This window comes from Schistosoma haematobium, chromosome 3 (genome assembly GCF_000699445.3).
Source record: "Schistosoma haematobium chromosome 3, whole genome shotgun sequence".
In the NCBI taxonomy this organism is placed as follows: domain Eukaryota; kingdom Metazoa; phylum Platyhelminthes; class Trematoda; order Strigeidida; family Schistosomatidae; genus Schistosoma; species Schistosoma haematobium.
In genome coordinates this window covers 18,602,970-18,619,731 of record NC_067198.1, presented here as the reverse complement: position 1 = coordinate 18,619,731, position 16,762 = coordinate 18,602,970, and positions in this window count along the sequence as shown.

The window sequence follows — 16,762 nt, the reverse complement described above, 5'->3', positions numbered from 1 at the left end:
TTTCAAAAACATTTCATTACATTTAATACATCGTGAATTCTCTTTCCATTTTTCGTGAGGACAAAAGTTGTTTTTACACTGATATGTTGAAATTCAAAACGAAGTTCATATTTTTTCAACTTATAGAATTCTAACCATGAAAAAACACAAACACTGGCTATTACAGCCTAAAACATTTAGTAAACTATTGAAAGTGATGTAATTAATATGAATTTCAGAAATATTTCTCATCAGTAAGTTTGAATAAACAGGTGATCAAGTTGAAAGATATATTTTGATGTGTGCTACTGATGTTGACAGTATGTACCACCGATCAAAAGGGGGTAACCTGGCAGCAGAAGGTTGGGGAAATCGAAAAGAAGAGAACGAGAACAGAGAGTAATTGGTAGTAAAATGAAGATATAAAAAAGTCTGAGACAACTTTTGGATATTTTGCAAACGAAGTATTAACGTATGGTTCTTAGATTTTAGTAAGAGATTCGGTAATCTAGTTGTCCAGCACTTGTGTTCTCGTACACCACAATAATACTGATGATCTATGAAACTCTACTTTTAAGTGAATGTATGAAGTATCAGATAAACTAAATGAAATGTGTAAAATAATTGAGAAAATATTACTTACTGGATCAATTTTGTTCACTCTAGACACAGCCAAACAGATGCCATCAGAAAAACAAGCTGTAATCGAACTGAATAATTCTGGTGATGTAAACGTTTTTAAGCCATCACATCCCTCCTATATAAAATCACAAAATTTTACACTTAATTTAACATGATACTGAGAGTTTACTTTATGATATAAACAAATCTATATTATTATCAGAATGGGAGTTTGTGGAGATTATAGTTATTCAATAGTTGAACTCATTAGCCTATCTGAGTTGGACCACAATTAGAAACCTGGAAACATTAGACGGCCGTTTCTTCTTATTATGTGACTTCTCAGGAGTGCGCATCCACGATCTCGCACGCAGGACTCGAGCCCAGGACCTTCGGTCTCGCATGTGGATGTTTAACCTATTGATCACGGAGCCAGTATCCAACGGTGATATTGTCTAACTTCAATCGATCCATGATCTTGCGCAACCATTCATTGTCTGACGTAGATACCTGTCTCTACCAGACACAAGTCGTGGATGCGCACTGCTAAGACGTCCTAGACTAGGACGACACGACCATCCAGTGCTTCCATGTTTTCAATCATGATTTAACTTTGATCGACTCATGAATTCAACTATTAAAATCTTGTCACATTATTGATTAATGAATTATCAGCAATTTAATAGTGACTTTAAAGTTTCGACCCAATTTTTCGTGTACATGCACTTCAAATTATAATGAGACAGAGCGATCGGCATCAGTTTCCAAATGGTACAAACATCTCTTTTCAACACAGTGTACACCTTGGCTCGATACCAGCCGAGAAACTATCAAAGGCAAGTGATCAATAAGCAGTTATCTGATCAATGTTTTCAGTTTCTTAGAGCTCCGCTCGTAATATTTAGTAAGGGAATTGAAAACTTTCAAGTTTCCCAACAAAAAAGATATAACTTAATTATTAGTTCAGAATCCAATGTAACCATCATGTTATTTGGTTGTTAGTCTTCCATATGAATTTTCATTGGGTTAAATCTGTTAGTTGAAGATCTTTACTAAACATTTATGACACTAATCTCAAAGTAAATTATCAATAAACACTGTCCATTATCAGTTTGAAACCGCCGAACTGGAAAGACATCTTTTCATCAAAAACAAAACCAAGAAAATTATAGGTACTTGTATGTAAACATTTTCATTTGGCTAAAAATCTTTGCTGGTGATTTCATATGGAATCTATTACAACACTTAAAATACACTCCATTATTGTCTTCATTTGTATTGCTGAATACTTCTATTTGTTATCTTTGAACGCATTTATCATGCTTAATATTATTTAATTTTTATTTCAATAATCAAAACTTTGCATTTGTTTCTATATGACTATTGTGATAGAATAAGTTTGATGAAATACTAAAAGCTGACGATTATATGATTTTAAATTTCAAAGCAGTTATTTATGATTTATTCCTGAAAGTGTTAAGAATGATTAAATCCATATTTGATGTTTGAGTAGCAATTATTATACCACTAAACACTGCCCAACATTATTTTCTTTGATTTAACAATAGTTGAACTCCAATTGTATTTTTAGGAATAAAGATGTTGTAATATGTAACGTTAAATCTTGTAAAACGTGTTACATAATCATTTCTAACAATAATATCATCTAATTGCGATTAAATCTTACCTCATTTTCTTGATCATTTAATTTAATTTCATTAGGATTTTCATATGGAATATTCGGTTCCGGTGGACCATCAATTTTATGAATAGTAAACACATGGCCATCTTTCATAAGGCTTACTCGTAAATTTGCTTGACCTAAGTAGATTTAAATGGATTAAGTGAGGATTTAATACAGTGAAATCGATTGATTTTAGTGCAAATTGTTTATACAAATGGGATTAGAGTTATCGTGGTTTAAATGATGCATTTGTGAAGAACATTTATTTTATTGTTCATTGTTCACTTGAATACAGAAACATTGGTAGAAGTAGGCACCAAAATATATATGCGCCACACAATAACCCCAAGGTTGTGAAAAAATAGGGAAGAGAGGGTGAATGTGATAAAAGAAGAGTAATAATAAAATAATTCTCTCAGTTAATGAAATTACTCTCGCTTTCATGAAGAAAGTATAAGAAAGTTACAGCAGTATCGCCATTGGCTTTTATTCTGAGCTATGTCTGATAATGTCTCAACCCACTATTTTGTACCATCTCTACGAACTCAATCAGGGAGTCGTGAAGGACCAACAGGAACCAGTCCTGCATATCACTCACACCTCGACACCATGACTTACACAGACCAACTCTCTTCTTTTTCCAACCGATCTCAATGTCGGAAAATAGTGCAGGATATGGGGCGACATTCGTAAGACATGTTCAAGCCACCGAAATCGGTGTATCATGATGGTGAAACCAACTGAATTATCGTCACTGTGCCAAAACATGCGTAGCCGAGTCTCTGCATTACAAACATGATGTTGCCACTGAATGTTAGCGATCCTTTGGAGACAACGATGATCAAACGCAGAGTCATCTAACATCCTAAACTCGGAGAGATCAGGTTTCACAAGCATAAGACAAAACCGGTCCAACCAACCTTTTTTAGCTAGGCCAACGTCTAGAGGGTTCCGTAAATGTCCCAGATTAGTACAAGCTACTCTAGCTTTTACCCTACCACTGGAACTTATGCAGCCCCTCAGATATATGAACTTCTTGACCACTTCTAACAGTACCCAAGGTGAGTTCAGGTTCCTTATCTTGCCAGTCTTGTAAAATTACTTTTTAATTGGAAGATGAAAAGCACATGCAATACTTACGGACATCGATCTTCGACGGATTAAGTGCTCATAATCCAGCCTTTCCGCTAAGTCTTAAGCGATTTCACTTGCTATCTTATGTCGTCATACTGTTGCAGCTAATGTTCATTTATAAGTTTTGATGCATTGATAGCTAGTCTTGAACCTATCTCGGTTTGATATTTAGTTGCAAGATAATCTGAAAACAGTTTGATGACATCGATCCGTTTAGGAAGATGAATTTGTTGGTCACTGAAGCATAAAATACTAGTAGCGCAGACGAGGATACGATCAGAGTCCAAATACGTACCACAAAGGTAGCGGCAGTCTTGTACTCAACCATTCCAGTGGCATTTGATTTAAACGTGATCAATCTGAATCCAGGTTTAAAATGCAGAGGGAGGACGCCATGCTGTACATTGTCGATAACTGTACCGGTAGTTAGTACACGTCAGAAACAGGTTGTAGTCCTCGCACAGTCGCAGTAGACGATCACTGTTATCTAACCTGCCACCAAAAAATCCCTATCAACCACCTAAACAACTCTGTTATGTGCCTAGACGCCGAACCTGAGTATCAAAGTCTCTGGCTAGTGCTACAATATCTGTATAACGCACTTCCTGAAGATTAGTTAAGTGATGGTAGAACTCGTCCTTGATCGCATCCAGGCTACAATCTGACGTGGCGTATATAGATATGACGAAAAGTCGTTGTTTCTCATATCGAGTCCCTCTCACTTTGGTGGAGATTTCTAGTCTGACAACATATAGATAAGAATCTGATCAGCTCTAATTCTTATAGTGACATCAACGCCGGCAAAACCAGATTTGTCACTGGGTCCCCGGATAAACGCACGTGAAACAAGTTTTTTCGGGCAACAGATGGAGAGCGAATTTGTAGTACTTCACTAGAGCCTTGAATACGGGTCTCAGACAGGCAACAGATACTAATATCAAGACTTTCTAACGATATTGCCAACCCTATCTGTTGTCCGGTCTGTATTAGTGTACCAACGTTGAAGGAAGCCTGTTTGAATGGGATGCCTGGTTTCAGAAAGGCTGGTTCAGAATTCGTATTCAGTGGTAGCATTCAACTTTCAACTAGTTAGTGACTTCAGATTGATTATATAGGACAGGATTTCTACCATAAGTATGATACTGTAGAAGTTAAAAAATAGATGGATATACAAAACGGGAATGAACGGGTAGATACGTGATACTATGTAAAATAAAAACGGCTACTAACACATAGCTGTGAGTATGATTTGCGAGTATGAGAATTAACAAGTGGACATTTTTGCTAGTTGTTGTCAACGTTTGGGTTGTGTGTAGGGTAGGATAATACCCAGGTGCCAAAACAGAAGAATGTGGTTTTCTTGAGAGAGCACTCCCCGAATCTTTAACCTAGAGGTCTTATTTACAGTTCAGTGGAGCAACGTTGTGAAATGAGGTCCCATAGTAGCAGGTGATTAGCATTAGACTAATACGCCATTTGTTCCCTCAGGATTCTGCAGCTCACGTGCAACATTGTTTTGAAATCAGGGTTTTCTAAGTCTCTTATGTGGATGCACCGTACCCACCAAACCGGTTAAAACACCGGACATTCACTTTTCGTCATCTCAGTTTCCCAAAAAACATCCACAACGCGAGGGTGTACTGAGTCAGATTTGCCTGGTGGTGGCTACATACACGTGATTATATGAGAGGGAAGTAGTTACTGATGATAGACTGCTAAAAACTAGTCACTTTCAGTCTCCTGATATATATAAAAACAAAACAGAATTTACCAAGCTCGGAATATCACATGCTAATATGATCGATAGAAAACTTTAAAAAAAATTCAGTATTACTTTCCAACATAGACTTTTGATTTTAAGTTTTTCTAAACAAACAAAGTGTCGAAAATGGTAGAATTCAACTCTATGAACAATCGTTATTATGAGCTTGAGTGACACAGAAACACCAACAGAGCACATAACAACGATTGTGAAAAACCATGTATCAATGAAATGATATATATAGTAATGTTGTTAAGATTACAGAAAGCTATTTAGAAATGAAAGACAGAAGCTAAGAGAAACGTAACAAGAGCATTACAGTCAGTCAGTGCTAGAAAGTACACAACCTAGGAAACATGTGCATCGGCCCAAATTGTTACGTCACACCGACTCAGTAAGGTGAAATTATGACTATGAATAACAAACGAGTAGTAGTAGTAGTAGTAGTAGTAGTAGTAGTAGTAGTAGTAGTAGTAGTAGTAAAATTATCTGTGATTATATGAATGGGATCACAAATGTTTGCAGACTCAGTAGTTAAGATAATCTAATGTTAGCTTGTTTTATACAATAGAAGCGAATAGAAAAAATGATTTACAGTAAAATTAGAAGTATTGAGTACACAGTGATGCAGTTTTTATCAGTAACCTTGTAAGGTTTTGTGGTCTGTGAATCTTTGAAATTATATCAATATCTATCAAATCAAACTATAAAGCCAGATTATAGGTTTGGTTACGTAATGCTCTGTTATCCTGAATGTTTCTACGTTATAATATACATGAAGTTTTATTTATCTAGTCATTTTGTTATACTGAAATAGTCAATAAACAAATAAAAGCACTACAGAAAATTCCATATGAGTATCCCAGTTATAATTATTTATTTAAAGTCTGAAATAATCAATCGATGGCATTAAGCAGACATGCAACTCATTTTCTTACCTGTTGGAATTTCATTTCTCTGTGTTTTGATTGTACCTCCATCAGTTGGGAACATATGAGTAACTTCCCCAGTTATATGTGGTAGCAAGTTGGAAATATCGTAACCGGTAAACTGTAACCGAAATATATAATAACGAATGACTAAATTTTTATCGGCCATTCAAAAAACAAGATATATTAACTAAATTAACAGCAATCTTTTCCACCTGTTGCTGTTGTTCATTGATGCGTTAGAATTTTTGACATTTTAAATCTTTTAACCAACAACATTCTTTCGAGACAATCGAGTAGGATTTTTGTTAATTAATGACGGTTTTCTTAAACTCTTGAAGAAAAATAAGCTGTGAACATATAGACAATACTTATTGTGGCAAAACATCTATGGCTTGGTCATTTCACTCACTCTTGTTTCACAACTCACACACTCAACAATATAAAATACTATAAAAGGTAATAGTTAGGAATGGATTAGGAGGGTACTGAAATTGTTTTTCATTTATATAAAACAGTTCTATTAGCTAGCCATACTGCATTATTGCATAAGTGACCCTTCAGCCACATACCAACAATGTCTTAAAGAAAGGAATCGCCAAATATTTGTATTCAGTGTGGAGCTTCTAATTTCAGAAACTTTTTGATAATTATGAATTGATATTGCAGATTGATATGCGAAATCTCCCATTTTTAACCGGCATTCTTACTGAAGGCGCTCAAAGGATCTAGTTTATATGACAGCTCAGTGTTAGCTCTACTTATCTTTAGTGTTCCAGTTCTCAGTAAGATAATGGGCATTTTCGTCAGACCTTTAAATGATGAATTTTTACAGCGTCTGTTGACATAAAGTGCTAAGATATAACCTCTAGTCCAAAAGTTCAGGCTACAGTCCGTATTATTCCATCCAAAAAATGTCGCTGAATAATAGTCTGATCTATTTGTTTGTCACCAAGCATAAAATGTATCTAGTTTTGAGGAGTTTGATTTTCTAAAGTTTTAGTCAAGCACCATTTAAATGCTTTAATCCTATAAACTAATCTAAAGACTGGTTTACTTACCTTTTCCACTTGTGGAGTTTTCAACCTTTTATAAGCTGAAATAGTTTATGACTGAAGTTGTTCAGAAAGGATCGTGCTTGTCTTTTCAGCCAGGATTATTATCTTTCGAAGTTTAGACTACAAACGCTTACTTCTGCTTTACAGAAGCGCTGAATTCATTCTTTCAGAGGTTACTGACATTTATCACTCTGTGACCGCGGAAAAATTATCAAAATCCGTGAGAAATCTTAGATATAAACTGTGGCCACACAGATAGCAAAACCTATTAAGTGATAAACCACTTAGTATGGACCTTAAAAGTTTTGTGCATCTTGCTTGAAAAGCGGTTTCAGAAAACTAGAAACACTACTACATGTGTGTAAAACTGTAGCATATTCTGCTAGGATGAGAAGGTTGATAACAGGAACATTAGAAATCAATAAGTCACAAAGAGACAGAGGATGTTTGGTGAGAAAAAAATACTAAAATTTTTTTTGAATTTGTACTGATAGTTACGGAAAAGCGAACTTCAGTACTATATATATGGAGCAGTGGTTAAAGTTAATATGTGGAAAAGAAAGCAATAGTGGTTTGAGTGACTCCGACCATTTTAAAATTATGGTAACAAAAGCAGGATTTTTGAGTTTGCACAAATACCCTATGAATCTAATACATCATACTTAGTGCTTATATTTCTCCTCTACATAACATTTGGTAATAATCGTTACTGAATAAATCATAAATTCTAACATCTCGAATTTTATACCTCCTGTTGAACGTATTACCTGGAAATCGAATAAAATTTCTAACCATTTTAGCTTTGATCTGATAATGAAATATCTAGTATCCAAAACAATGTTTATAAAAACAGACATGTTTTGAAAAGGTTGGACAGCTGATATATGTTCTTATTTTACTGCTGTTCAGTCTGTAAGATTAGGTTCCACTTACAGACACGTAAACATACTATCTCAGGTTTTTTGGATGAAACGAAAATGTTTATTATTAACTATAATTTTGATGTCAATCGTTTTCTACCTAATGTACAGAATGGATATTGCTTTAAATTAACTAACCGGCCAAAATTCATTACTTGTTCTCTTGGTTCTGAGCTGTTGTTGTTGGATCGACTCATCATCTTGATCGTTCTTCTGAACAGGTGACTTGGGATGCGGCGATTTATTGCGCTTACCAGAAGTTTTTCTCTTCTGTGTAGGAGAAATTTCTCTTTCTGTAGACTTTTTGGCTGACTTGACACGTTTAGTTTCTTTTTGACGTTCTTCCAAATCTTTTTTCAATTTAGCCCGTTCCTTGACATAAAAGAGTAATGAATACTTTATATGAATGAGTTTGATGCATATGGATACAAATATATATAAACAGCCACTTTGGTGACGAAAAAACAATTGTATGGTAAAATTTCGAAAAAATAGAAATCACATAGATTTTATTAAAATATGTAACATTTAAGCACTTTAACAATCCATTGGTGTTTTATTTTTGCAATTATCACTAGTTTGAACAGTAACGAAGAAATTTATGTATCTATATTATTTACTGATATCACCATATCTAGACTACTTACTACCATCTATGAGTGAAACTAATCTGTGAAGTTGAGTAGCTCAGTACATTCTATGAAGGCTAATTATCTTAGTAATTAATTCAACGATTCAGCTTCATTGACTTCTCATTTTGTGAATAGATATCGACAATATGTGATATGGTTAAGATATTTCAAACATTTGTTTTTTGAGTTTTCAAAATATTTCTCATAATCAAAAGAAACCTGATCCAACATTATGATCTAGCACATATTTTGTAGAAAATGTTAGAATGAACTCACTTGTATCATATGTGAACTAAGAATGCCCACACAAGTTGTTAACAATCTTGCACGAACTTAAAAACAGGAAACTGTCATCTATAACAGCAAAATAATACTTAAAATCAGTACTTCATTCAAAACAAGCTAAGTATTAATTTCTTTTGCCTCAGAGGGCTGAAATAGCTAGAGATATTCAGCCAAACACCTATACCATTTGATGCTTCGTCATGATATGTTGCACGGCTCGAACACATTCTTTACCCTAATATTTTATTCAACCTATTTCAGACCACTTTAGAAAATAATCCTCATATATTTTTGCTGGTTTTTAATCAGTCAGTCAGTCAGCTACAACGTAGGACCAGGCACATTTATGCATCGGTCCAAGTTGCCATACCTCATTAACACAACAAGATGGACACCGGATTCATAAAAGTGGTTAATTCGGAGGTGGTAATATATAAAAGAAAGATTACAATAAGGATATAGTACAGGAAGAAATAATTAGTTAGTAGAAAGAAAGATATGAAGCGATTTTAATCTCGCAGTTTAAGGGAAGACAGAGAGTGTATACACCTACGCCATTGTGATCGATTCCGAGCTATGTCACCAAGAGTTTCCAACCATTGGTTACGATAGTCACGCGGACCCCAACCAAGTAGTCTGCATCTACCAACATGGCTCGGACTAGAAGTTAGTGACTTCAAGCACTGATGCCACGTTTTGGTTTGGCCACCCCTTACTTTCTTCCAATCATCTCCAACACCGGTTAGCATTGCACTTCGTGGTAATCGGTGTTCGGGCATACATAACACGTAGCCCAACCATCTCAGTCGATGAAGATTCACACCCTCAACAACTGATTTACCATCCTTCCCTAATACCTTGCGTCTAACCTCACTATTACTTACCCGGTGATCCCAGCAGACGCCAGCAATGTTTCTAAGGCATCTGTGGTAATGTTAAGTCATGTAGTGGATTTAGACCTTTTTTTAATTAATCTGTTTTAAAATAGTTGATAAGTAAATAAATATTCCCTTATCATAAATGTATTTCACTATCGTTTACAATGACCTAATTTACTTGACTCTAAAAATATACTGAACCTATACTCATGACATAGCAGACAAACAGCGACTAGTACAGTTCATAAAAGTACATATAAAATGAAATTAACAATACAACTGACGCATTAAAATTGTAAAGAAATCCAACTGATCATTGTGAATAAAAGTAATGAAATAAAATATGGTAAATGAAACAGAAATGAAAATGTCTACCTGATCTCTCTGTGCAGCTTTCAATGATCCAGGTAAAATAAATTCATTTGGATCGCCTAATAATGACTTTATTTCATTTTGTACTATACTTTCTTCTGACTCTGATCCACTGATTGAACGATTACGTTTAGATTTTGCACCTTTTTGAGATCTAGGAGAATTTTTCTTAATTGGTTTTGTAGGAGATTGTTCAGTTGATGAACCATTCTGTACAGATTTATAATTCATTTTACAAAGAAAAACATAAACATAATATGAACTAAATCAATGGATTGTTTTAGAAAAAAAGATATAAAGTAAGTTCAAATTTTGTCATTTGCTTCTAACCAGTTTCTTTCCGTTACTAAATATTAGATATTAATTTTTCCATAGAAATATTTATGATATCGTACTGGTTGTAATTTATTATTCATTAAATTATCCATAATAAAAAATGTATTTCAATCAATAACATACATGTGAGTATATACTAAACTGAATAATGTATAAACTTACAATATCATCAGTTTGTAATATTTCAGCGCTTAATTTAGCTGCTTCATAAATTGCCTCTTGTTCTCTTGTCCAATTTCGAATATGTCCTTCAATCAATTGTAGATATGGTCTAAAACCTATTTTATTCACATGAAACCAACTACACCACGTGTAGTGATTTGAACGAATAGTCCGATCAAATGGATGATGTGATATAATAAACAAACTATCATCATACAAACGTTTATAAACATCCAAATAAGGTTTTTCATAATTTAATGAATGTAATCTCTAAAATAAATATTCACAAAAAATCTAAGAGCAATCATATAATTGAACATAACTGTAGGATAATAAAACAAATTAAGTAATTTAATGAAAATTACTTTTGGATTTTTATATTTCATCACTTATGAATGGAAACAAAACTTTTCATCAACCGAAATTTCTATAAAATATTGGATTAAATGTTTTGTGGATATAAGTTAGTAACTATGAAAGCATGTAAAATAGCTAGAAAGTAGTTAATGACACTTTTACTCAGATCTAGTTAAGTGATTATTATCATACACTTATAATCTGTCCTCTACGCCCAAAAAGAGAAAGTGTGATAAACCCCTTATTACCATGGTAAATTAGTTACAGTGATATAAGTATGTTTATAATAAAAGTTTTTATTTTATTTATTATTTTAAGCATTTCATTGATATCAACTTGTGATCTTAATTTATATAACATCTTTTGGTTGATAATATAAACACTCATTTGCTAATTTTTGAAGTTCATTTGCTAATCACTATATATGAAATTAACCCCTTCCCTATATAGTTTTATTGTTAAAATATCAATAATCATCAGTGTTAACCACGATGTAAAATATTTTGTATCTTCTTTTTATTTTAAAAATTTTCTATTCTGTTTTAAATTTAGCTTCACTGACCAAAATGGATAAAAATAGATTTACAATAACACTATTATTATGATCAGCCAACAAGAATCCTCGAAATATAACAAAGTCAGCACGCGCTTTTCGCCTTATTTTGGACTCGTCAGCTGGATGTACCTGCATTTCAGAGTTGATGTTCACTCTGGGACTCGAATCCAATACTGTTCGCTTGAAACCTCCGTCGCGTTATCTACTTAGCTACTGAGTCCTGATTGCACAAGCAAGTGACTGACGAGTCACAAATAGGAAGAAATGCGCGCCCTGGATTCCACTCCAAGCCACTATCCATCTTTGCCTATAATGCTTGTGAATTAAAGCAATATCGAGCCAATACGCACAGGATGCACATATGACAATGAGAGACTGATCAATTGCAGTCCTAAACGTCAATGGGAAAATTCAAGTAAACAATATCAAGTGAATGTAACGAATTCATTTTGCTTTGTAGATTTTTTTCTTTATGTATATATATTGGATTATTTAGAGTAGATGGATCAGTAATAATTTCATGTACATCAATTGAGTCATGAAATAGAAACTTTTAAATAATGTATGTAAGATTAGAATGCCTCTGAATAATATTTAAATCTTGATAGTTTAAACGTGTAGTTAAGCTGAACTAATAATAGTGATTCATGATCTCAACCAAAAACTTAACAATCTCCACAACCCCCATACTGATAATAATAATTCATCTGACTATATCATTCTTTGACTTTCCTTGATAATTATCAACATGTTTATCGATTAAACAAATGTCTAAATGTGAACACTTGATCTAATTACCTATTTGGTAATACAAGAAGTGACAAAGATCCATTTATTTGATTATAAGTATATAATTACTGTTAAAACAGATATTTCACCTGAATATTCAGCTAATTCTAATTTCACTATTGCACTAATAAATTTAAACCAGAAAGACTTTGGAATTATGCTAGTATTGATACCAAACAACAATTACTTGTATGTATGTAAAGACGTTATTGTTATTTTAATGTATTTTAAATACGAAAAACAGTATCTGGTAGCATTTATTGTTCAGATTAATAAAGTTTGTTGTCGAGACTATAATTTAGGGGCGAACCAATCAGATATAAGCTAAGAGGACTTAAATTTTGGCGCGAAATTCATTCATTCACTTGGTGTAATAGCGTTTTGGGACTTTAGCCGATGTCGATTTATGATGAAAACCATAAATCTGATTCCTAACCTTAACTATCAACTGTAAATCATAATTCTAATTCCTTACACTGATTTTTAACCCGCAGTCAGTCATAGTCAGTAGGTGGACATTCTTGAGGTCACTTTGCATCTCTCAAAGGTCGTCTATAAGTTATTGTAGCCCTAGTTTGTTTTATCTTGCTTGGAGCCAATATTTTTACCTTGCCTTTTGACGTACTTCTTGCCAGTCCAATTGCTTTTTGATTACCTACGCGGTTGTTACATTGCTTACATTTGTTGTCAGTGTCACTGTAACGAAAATGATTAATATTTGGATCACATTTGCAATCTTAAAGCTACCTAAGCCAGAAAATGTGGTCAGTGATGTTGTCATTGAGTTATTCAGCAGTTATCTTATGAAATGATGAAAGTTGGAAATGTAAACCATTTTGTTCTGATTCTGTAGTCTCAAAGTTAGGCGTCTGCAGCGAGGACAAGCAGAAGGCTTTGGATTCGAACTCTCGTGGGGCCATGGTTGGGGACTGTTGAGTGGATCTAAACTACGACGAAACATATATGTCGAGCGTCCTCATTTCCAACGCTTTTCCGTGAAGTAAAAATACAAGTATCAGATAATTACTTGTATTTAATGGATCGACCATAATATTGTGTAACTGAATGGAAATATAACTGATCCAAGTCATCAAATACATTTTAAAGTGTTTTGTTTTCTCTGCTTAATCCTGATGCTGAAACTCAGTTGAAATGTTTAAATTAATAATGTATACATAACATGGTGTTGATTACTTTAAAGAGCAACAGACTAATGTAATTAGTACGATTTTCATATAAACCACAAACCTAAAACAAGGGGTACACTTCACTAATTATTCTAAAATGGGTTTTAAAACGAATTCTTGATTGGTAGAATAATGTAGCCTTTTACCTGTAATAATACATTCGGTTCTAATTTCTCCTCCACTGACCACTCATTTAGATGGATATTTTTAGCTTTATTTAGAAGTGTACCGAAATTCTCCTGTGATACTTTACACGCTTCAAACGGGTGTTCAGAGCTATTTTTATTTTTTTCTTTATCAAATGAAACCAGTATCTGATTGTTTATATGAAGTTGTTTTAATATTTCTTGTAATTCTTGAGCAAATAAAGTTAATTGACTAAATTTGCTTATTTGATCTTTAATTTCATGAGTGATGTTTTTACTAGGTACATCAAAATGAACTGCTGATAAACTTCGTCTACTACTAACTGATTTAGATCTAGATGCAGATTCTATTGAAGTTGGAGTAGTATGGGATCCAGTACCTATAAAAAAATCAATCAGATAAGTAGATTGAGATTTATTTGTCGTTTATAGTTTTTGACTTTATAATATTAAACAGATATAGCATTAAAAAGTATGTCAAAAATAGGAGGGACCTTAAGAAATAAATCTTTGTCAATGTAAATCTTGCTAGATATTTTCAAGGTAATCGCTTTCCAGTCAGCCGGTTTTCGCGAAAAGCTGAAATACAATATTTTTTGTGTAAGATGCCAAGTTATATCTGTCTGGAAAGCTTAATCATTATGGGGCCTAAATAATACGCTCTGACTTGAAGGTGAAGATATGTTAGTTGAATTAACATATTCAGTCTACAGTGATAAAATACTATTTGAACAAAACGTGACGATTACTTAAAATCCCATGATTGAGACGAAGCTGACTCTTAAAATTTACTGATTTTTAGAGCTTCCGAAAAAGGAAATCTTTACTCATTCACTTCATAGTTAACTGTCAGTATTGAGTTGTGGAGATTGTTAAATTTTTTATTGAGATCATGATGTTAGACCGTCATTGAAAACCTGGAATCACTGGACGGCCGTTTTGTCCTTGTATGGGACCTCTCGGCAGTGCACATCTACGATCCCGCTGGTGGGGTTCGAACCCGTGCTCTTCGGTCTCACGTGCGAACGCTTAACATCTAGACCACTGAGCTGGCCAGTATCCAACGGTGTTAATGTCTAACTTCAACCAATCACAAATTCTTCGAACAACTGACGAGAATTCACGAAATATAATAAATCCATATTGTTCTGCCTCAATCATTATAATATAGATTTGTTTTATTTTTCTGTCCTGCTATTTGTGACCGATTTCCTTTATAACTCCATAGTATAAACTAAGTCAGTGAACTATATATTGTCTAATGGATTAAATCAAACACTTCAAAAACCATGATCATTTAAAATATTACAAGTACTGTGAAAAGAACACATACCACTCTTCTGAATGCGTGTCAAAAATTAACAAAATAGCTAGTTAAAAAAACTTAAGGCTTAATATACTTTTAAACAGCATTTATTTTCACTACATATTCCCCATAGATTTAACTATCAGGACTCAATGGCTAAATAGATAACAAACGGCGTATAAAGCAAACTGTACTAGGTTCAAGCCTCGGGATGAACATCAACTCTGGGGTGTAGGTAGATCCAGTTGAAGAGTCCCAAATGATACAAAACGTGCATCTTGAATTCCACTACTAGCCACCAATCATTTTTAACATAGATATTAGTTTTAAAATTAATAACTAGACAAATAGCTATCGTCTATCTTTAATTATTCAGTTATTTTTTATTATCAAGTTCAAATAATACATTCTTATCTGTGTTTTTTTTAATTGATCATCAGTGTTGTTAATAGTAAGAATGATATATTTGTTGTTATAAAAACATCATAGATATAATATAATATATCATCAAAAATAAAAGTTATTAAATGATAGATTACTTTATCCCAGTTGATATAAAACATATTAAATTATATGTATATAGTTAATCATTTACATAATAATTCTAATATTACTTGGCTATTCAAAACAATATGTTATAATATATCAATGCCATTTGTAAAGTTCATTTGGTCAAGAAAGTTTTAAGTAAACATTTTATTCATTTTCCTTGTAAACAATTTTCTTTTTCAAAATACATATTCTATTTACATTAAAATAGAAACATTTAGTTTAATCTTAATTCAGTTATTTTTCATCGAACTTTCTGGATATTTTTTTGTTAATACATAATTTGAATAAAATAAATTTGATTGACTTTAAGTAAATATAATTATTTTCATTATACTTAAACGATATTTATGGGCGACACTCTAATTTGTAAACGAGCCAATCAGAAGCGTCTAAGGCATTTCAAGGTCACGCGCCAATTTCAGTACCTGATACTCACGTACGTTTGGTTTATAGCGGATTTTAGAGAAGACGTGATTATTGTGCGTCTTCAACAAATCGGACTACTAAGAAATTCCTTTCTTTGTGACTGTGGTAATCAAATTATTGCAGTACCGTGTTCAGACTATCGTGATGACATTGTCTTTTGATGTTCTTTATGTTGGAGAAAGAAGTCTGCTCGACCGGGTACTTTCTTCGCTCGATCGCGATTGAGACTAAGACAAATCATGATAATTGTCGCAAATTGGATAATAAAAGCACCAGTAACACTGGCTGCAGCGTTTGCAGACGTTAGTGGGACTTCAGCTGCCCAATGGTATGAGTATTGCAGGGATATATGTGCAATTAAAATGACACGTTTACATGAGTCGTTCAGAGGAGTCTTGGTGAAATAGATGAAACAGTAGTATGGAAGCAAAAACATAAAAGAGGACGTAATATTAAGGAAGACTGGGTAAGTATCACTTCCGTAAATATGCCTCAAAGGTACTTGGAATTTATGTCACATCAACACAAAAGGGACATTTTCAAAATGTTAGAAACCGGCAAGCAACCACAATAATACCAATTATACAGGAATAAGTGCGGCCGAGCACTATGATATATAGATACCTACATAGACTTCGACATGTGCATCATGTTGTTGTGCACAAGCGCCATTTTGTCGACCCTATAACTG